This window comes from Heterodontus francisci, chromosome 8 (assembly GCF_036365525.1).
Source record: "Heterodontus francisci isolate sHetFra1 chromosome 8, sHetFra1.hap1, whole genome shotgun sequence".
Classification (NCBI taxonomy): Eukaryota; Metazoa; Chordata; class Chondrichthyes; order Heterodontiformes; family Heterodontidae; genus Heterodontus; species Heterodontus francisci.
In genome coordinates, this window is record NC_090378.1 from 124025478 (window position 1) to 124032448 (window position 6971).

The 6971-nt window shown below is 48.4% G+C and overlaps 1 long non-coding RNA gene across 1 annotated transcript in view; it reads right to left on the reverse strand.

Moving 5' to 3' along the window:
• Positions 1–781: 781 nt before the first annotated feature.
• The window catches only part of LOC137373139 (uncharacterized), a 17494-nt gene continuing 11304 nt past the window's right edge, over positions 782–6971 (reverse strand). The window contains exon 2 of the long non-coding RNA XR_010975606.1: positions 782–842. This is a non-coding gene — a long non-coding RNA (uncharacterized lncRNA). The remainder of the gene's footprint in view (positions 843–6971) is intronic.

Here is a 6971-nt window from a genome sequence, read left to right on the forward strand (position 1 = left end):
TGTGACCCCTTGTTCTAGATTCCCCAGCCAGGGGAAAACATCCTCCCAGTATCTACCCTGTCAGTCACATTAAAAATTGTATATCTTTCAATCAGATCACCTCTCATTCTTCTACATTTCAGGGAATAATATCCCAGTCGACTCAATCTCTCCTCATAGGACAATCCCCTCATCCCAGGAATCAGTCTGGTGAATCTTTGCTGCTCTCCTTCCAAGGTCAGAATATCCTTCCTTTGGTAAAGAGACCAAAACTGTCCACAGTTCTCCAGGTGTGGTCTCAGCAAGGTCCGATCCAACTGCAATAAGACTTCTTCACTCTTCCATGTACAGGAGCTGACACAGAGTCTCTGTCTCCATCTCACTCCCTCTCACTCCCTCTCTCTCTCTCTCCATCTCAGTCCCTCTCACTCCCTCTCTCTCTCTCTCCATCTCACTCTCTCTTTTTCTCTCTCTCAATCTCTGTCCCGTCTTCTACCTCTGAAGGTGTTCTATGGGTGTGAGTGTTTAATATAAGGTGGTGTTTGTCAGTATATTTTCACTGCCGTATGATTTATGAACATGGTGAGAGGGGATTAGGGATCTGTTCTTTGATGTGAGGCAGTGATGTCTGTCCTAGTGACTCAGACTGTGATGCTGTTGTTTTCTGTGACTGACACTATGATATCGATTGTAATTTCACTCAGTGTGACAGGAGGTTACATGGCTTGATCAGTGGTGAGGGCGGAGCAGACTGAACAAGGAGCTGTCATCATCAGTCACTGCCGAACACCTTCACACACACCGCACAGTCCGGAAACTTCTTCACTAAATATTCTTTCAGCTCCTTAATTACAGCCCTGGACCTGAAAAAGGGAAAAAGAGAAAGACATCTTTTAGAGAGGGTCCTGGACACAATGTAGACTGTGCATTACCCACTAATGACACTACGTCCACATTTAACTCATTGTTTAAACTCCAGCACACCTCCTGTTCCAATCCACATGTTTCAGCCAAAAAGCAGTATAATTCTACAGCACAGGAGGAGGCCGTTCAGCCCCTCGTCTCTCTGCCAGCTGTTTGCTCGAGTAATTCACGACTAACATCTCAGTTTAACATCTGTTTTGGGGAAGTTATTTGAATCTGTTATTAGGGACAGAATGACTGACAAATATAAACTGATCAGAGAGAGTCAGCACGGATTTAAAAAGGGTGAAACATGTTTAACTAATCGAGTTGTATTTTTTGAAGAGGTCACTAATGTGGTAGATAAGGGAATGTCTATGGATGTTATTTATTTGGATTTCCAGAAGGCATTTGAGAAGGTTCCACACAAGAGACTGTTCGCAAAATAGAAGCATATGGAATGTGAGGAAACCTTTTGACATGGGTAAGGAATTGGTTAGGAGGTAGGAGACAGAGAGTCGGGATAATGTGAGGCAAGATGAGGCAACATCGAGGTGTTGCTGGAACAGGAGCCAATGTAGGTCAGTGATCACAGTGATGGGGGAATGTGACATGGTCTGGGTTCAGACATGGGCAGCAGAGTTTTGGATCAGCTCTAGTTTACAGAGGATGGTAACTGTGATGCGAACAGGAGAACATTGGAATAGTCAAGTCGAGGGGTAACAAAGGCATGGATGAGTGTTTCAGCAGTAGATGAGCTGAGGCAGGGAGGACTCGGACGAGGTTACGGAGGTGGAAATAGGTGGTTTTAATGATGATGTGGTTTATGTGGTCAGTAACACATCTCAGGGTCAAATACAACACCATGGCTGTGAACTGCCTGGTTCAGTCTCAGACAATCCCTGGGAGAGGGATGGAATCAGTGGCTCGGGAATGGAGTTTGTGACGGGGACCGAAGACAATGGCAGATGGAGTTCAATGTGGACAGTGTGAGGTCATCCAGTTTGGACCTGAGAAAGATAAATCAGAGTAATTTCTAAATGGTGAGAAGCTGGAAACTGTGGAGGAACAGAGAGATTTAGGGGTCCAAGTACAGAAAGCATTAAAATCTAGTGACAGGTATAAAATATATTGAATAAGGCAAATGGAATGTTAGTCTTTCCATCAAGGGGACTGGAATACAAAGGGGTTTTACTCCAGTTGTATAAAGCTCTGGTTTAACTGCATCTGGAGTAACTGTGTTCAGTTCTGGGCCCCGCACCTCAGGAAGGAGAGATTGGCCTTGGAGGGGGTGCAGCACAGATTCACCAGAATGATACCGGGACTGAAAGGGTTAAATTATCAGGACAGACTGTATAGACTAGGCTTGTATTCCCTTGAGTTTAGAGAATTTAGGGGTGATCTCATTGAGGTATTTAAGATGAATAAAGGATTAAGATGATTCAGAGAGATGGAGAGAAACTGTTTCCTCTGGTGAGGGAGTCGAGAACAAGGGGACATAATCTTAATATTAGAGCTCGGGGTGATGTCAGGAGGCATTTCTTCACATAAAGGCGAGTGGAAATCGGGAACTCTCTCCCTCATAAAGCTGTTGAGGCTGAAGATCAATTTAAACATTTAACAATGAACTTGATAGATTTTGTTGGGTCGGAGTATTGTGGGTTATGCAACCAAGGCAGGGAGATGGAGATCAGAGACAGATCAGATGATCAAACTGGAGGATAGAACAGGCTCGATGGGCTGAACAGCCTCCTCCTGTTCCTATATTCCCAATCCCACTACCCTGCTCTATCCCCATAGTCCTGTATTCTCCTCAGATTCACATGTTTATTGAGTACAATTTGAATAAAAACCTGAAGTTTAATCCCCGAGAGGCTGCTGAATGTTTAGTGAATTCTCGGTTTTGATTTCAGATTTCTACTATCTGTAGTTTTTAGTTTCCAAACGCTGTTGATTGTTTTAATTCAAGGGTTTATCGATCTGCATTTCCACTTTCAAGGAATGATGTAATTGAACCCGAGATCTCTCTGCTTCTACACTTCCTTCATCAGCTTTTCACTCCTTTTCCTTCCAAAACCCATCATCTCAAACCCCTCGCCATTGAATTGTGTCAGTCTCCGATCTGTCCCTTCCCTGATCCCTCTCCCCGAGTCTTTGTCTCTTCTCCTCCCTGTTTGTCAAACCTCTCCTTCTGTGTAATCAGCACATTCCAATGATCGTGCTCCCTCTGTCCAAGACCAAATCATCGATATATATCAGCAACAAGTCACCTCTTTAATGTAGAGAAACATCGCACGCCACCTCACATGACATCAGGAAAACAGACACAAGTGATACAGAGAGATTAGGAAGGGTGACCAAATGCTTGGTTAAAGATGTGGGTTTTAAGGAGGGTGAAGTGTTTCAAGGAGACCAAGGTTAAAGGAGGTTCTAGATATGGGGGGTGGGTCCAGACTACGGAGGGATTTAAATCCAGAGAGTAGAATTTTACATTCAAATTTGAGGGTGTCTGGGGATGGAAGCCCAATGTAGGTCAGCATGGACCGGGGTGATGGGTGAACAGGACTTGGTTTGGAACAGGATATAGAGAGCAGAGCTTCGGATGAGCTGAAGAATACAGAGAGTGGAGGATGGCAGTCTGGTCAGGAGAGCACTGGAATAGTAAAGTTGGAGGTGACAAAGACATGAAGAAGAGTTTCAGTAGCGGAAGGAGTGAGGGAGGGGCAGAGATGGGCAATGTTACAGAGGGGAAAGTGGATAATCATTGAGATGTGGAGGATTTGGGGTCAGATCAGGGTCAAAGATGAGACTAAGGTTGTAAAGAGTCTGGTTCGGCAGCAGACAGTGCTCAGGGAGAGGGATGGAGTTTGTACCAGGAACTGAAGACAATGGCTTTGATCTTCCCAATGTGTTCCCCAGTGAGACTGGGTCCTCAGTGCTGACTGGTCTTAGCTGCTGTTATTTTCACTGATTGGACGGTTATTATTAGAGACTCCGACCACAGCAGAAATCCCCAATGTAAAAAATAACTGCAAAGACTGTCAGATCGGAAGATTGAAACTTAACTAACAGAGGAAGTGAAAGAAGGAGCTCGGAGCAGCTGGACGTTTGTTAATGACACGGGACAAAACTGTGAACCGCACACACTACCTAGAATCTTACAGCACAGAAGGAGGCCATTCAGCCCATCGTGCCTGTGAGCTACCCAATTACTCCCACTGCCCCTCTCCAGCCCCATAACCCAGCAAATCTTTCCTTTTCAGGTCTATCTCCAATTCCCTCTTGTAGACCTGGGCCCACAGCACGAGACTGTCCCTAACCTGGGCTCGAAATTGGCATCTCATTCATTCATTGGAAGACAAAATGCCTGGTGTGGGAAATGGAGCTCAGGACTCGGAACATTCCCTCTCCCCTCCTGAGGGACACTTCATGCTGGGGTAACAGTTCCATGGGCCCGACAGCACATTCCTACCTCACTCACTTCCCCATTCTGTGGGTGAACAATATGGTGGTCACACATGTGGTCCCCGTGCCGCCATGCTACCACGATCGACCGCACGGCGGCCCAACATAAAACGATGGTCGTGCTGCCCCCTCAATCACGTGGAGAGGGGGTGCTCTGCCACGCTGGCAACAGCATCAGCTGCCTTTACACAGGTGCTGGTGCCATTTTGAAAGGACAGCCAGTCCTGCTGCTACATTTACATTTTTAATGGCCTCACCCCTCCCCACCCAATGAACTGCAAAATAAACTCTCGCCCCTTCCCCCCAATAACAATTAAATGTAATGGTTGTCCTCCTCTCCCCCAACAAAACACTTACCAGCAAGACTTGACCTTTCCCCCCAAACTGATCAAAGTTCAGAGGTCACCCCTTCCCACCCTCCCCGACACTATTAATGCTGATTGGACCCTGAACCCCCTCTCACTGCACTAAAGATCCTAAGTCTCCCCCCATCCCCACCTCGGTGGTGCTAGTTTTCCCTGGACGGGGAAGTGAAGGTGTGAGGGCCGGCCGCCGCTCGGAAGATCGCGGGCAGCCGGGAAGATTGCTGTTGATTTTATTTAAATTTATTCATTTACTTAATTTAAATATGTAAAGTCGGATCCCGTCACCCAGCAGCGGAGGGACCGCCCTGGAGCCACGTCACCACCAGGAAGATCGGGTCCGACACTCCTGGCGTCGGACTCCGTGTCCGGCCGCTGTCAGAATGATCTTCCGGCCCCCCCGCCACCATCCCCCGCCACGGATCCCGACATCGGGACCTCAACTAAATCCCAGCCTACATGTGTAAACCTGGACCCTGTTAGCAGGATATTTGACTGCAGGGGCCATCACAACTGTGTCCAATTCTGTCCCCACCGGAAATCCACACACAACTTGCATTTATATAGCACCTTTAAAGTACAAAACATCACAAGATGCTTCACAGAGCCACAGTAAGAGGAACGGGGTAGGGGGTGAGGAGTCTTTCGGAAGAGTGATCAAAGTCTTGGGTGAAAGGATGGAGTTTGATGGAGCAGAGAGAGACCTGGAGAGGGGGAGGGATTAATGGCGGGAGTTCAGAGAGCAGGGCCGAGGCATCTGAAGGCTCTGCTGTCAATGATGGGATGAAGGAAGCAGCGATGGGCAGGAGAGGCGAGTTAGAAGATGGAAGAGTGAGGGAGGGAATGTGAGTCTGCAGCAGGAGGCAGAGGGTAGGGAGGAGGGAAACAGAGGTCAGTGAGGTCAGGGTAGTAGGTCAGTGAGGTCAGGGGTAGTGTTGGAACGGCACTTGGTGTCAGACAGTGTACTGACCACTGCATTTCAGACAAGTCGGGGTTTATGGAGAGTGGATGAAAGAAGCCGGCAGCAGACATGGGAATAATCAAGTTTGGAGACAAGATGAGCAGGGATAAGGGTTTGTGTGGTCAAGGGGCTGATGTAGTGTAGAGACGGGCAATGTTGTGGGGACAGAAATAAGAGGCTCACATGATGGAGAGGATGTGGGGTTTGAAGCTCAACTACTTTAGGCCCAGTGGGAAGGAGGCCCATGTTTGCTGGTCCCTACTGGAGGGCCAGTGGGAAGGAGGCCCATGTTTACTGAGCCCTACTGGAGGCCCAGTGGGAAGGAGGCCCATGTTTACTGGTCCCTATTGGATGCCCAGTGGGAAGGAGGCCCATGTTTACTGGTCCCTATTGGAGGGTCCAGTGGGAAGGAGGCCCATGTTTACTGGTCCCTATTGGAGGGTCCAGTGGGAAGGAGGCCCGTGATTACTGGTCCCTATTGGAGGCCCAGTGGGAAGGAGGCCCATGTTTGCTGGTCCCTATTGGAGGCCCAGTGGGAAGGAGGCCCATGTTTACTGGTCCCTATTGGATGCCCAGTGGGAAGGAGGCCCATGTTTACTGGTCCCTATTGAAGGGTCCAGTGGGAAGGAGGCCCATGTTTATTGGTCCCGATTGGAGGGTTCAGTGGGAAGGAGGCCCATGTTTACTGTTCCCTATTGGAGGTCCAGTGAGAAGGAGGCCCATGTTTACTGGTCCCTATTGAAGGGTTCAGTGGGAAGGAGGCCCATGTTTACTGGTCCCTATTGGAGGTCCAGTGGAACATGGTCACCATGGTTGATGTGAAGTAAAGCTCCTTTATGTTGTAAATGTGTGATTGTCGACCCCTCATCCCAGTAAAACTCCATGACCAGGAGCCTGACCATGGAAAGGGATGGAGACGGGAAGGGATTAGAACATGTTATGAGCTGACAGGATGGGGCAGTGGGTCAGACCCTGTCCTGTCCCTCCAGCTCACACTGATGGGGTGAGGATCTCCTCTCTCTGCTGGGCCTTCACGAAATGAGCTTTCTGTCCAAACCAGTCCCAGTGAGAATAGACCAACAGCACAGAACTGTCCTAAATTTGACAATAATCTGCCAGTCTTACTGAGAGAGGTCAAAGCATGGTCACTGTGGGGAATGGGGCCTTACTCCAGGAGAAGGCATGTTTCTGGGGTCAAGAATTAACAACCATTGATGGGGCAGAGCAGAGGGAGTTTTACCCTTCATTTAACTGTGCTCCACCTGGGAGACTGTGGGAAAGAGAGAGCGAGGTGGAGGCTG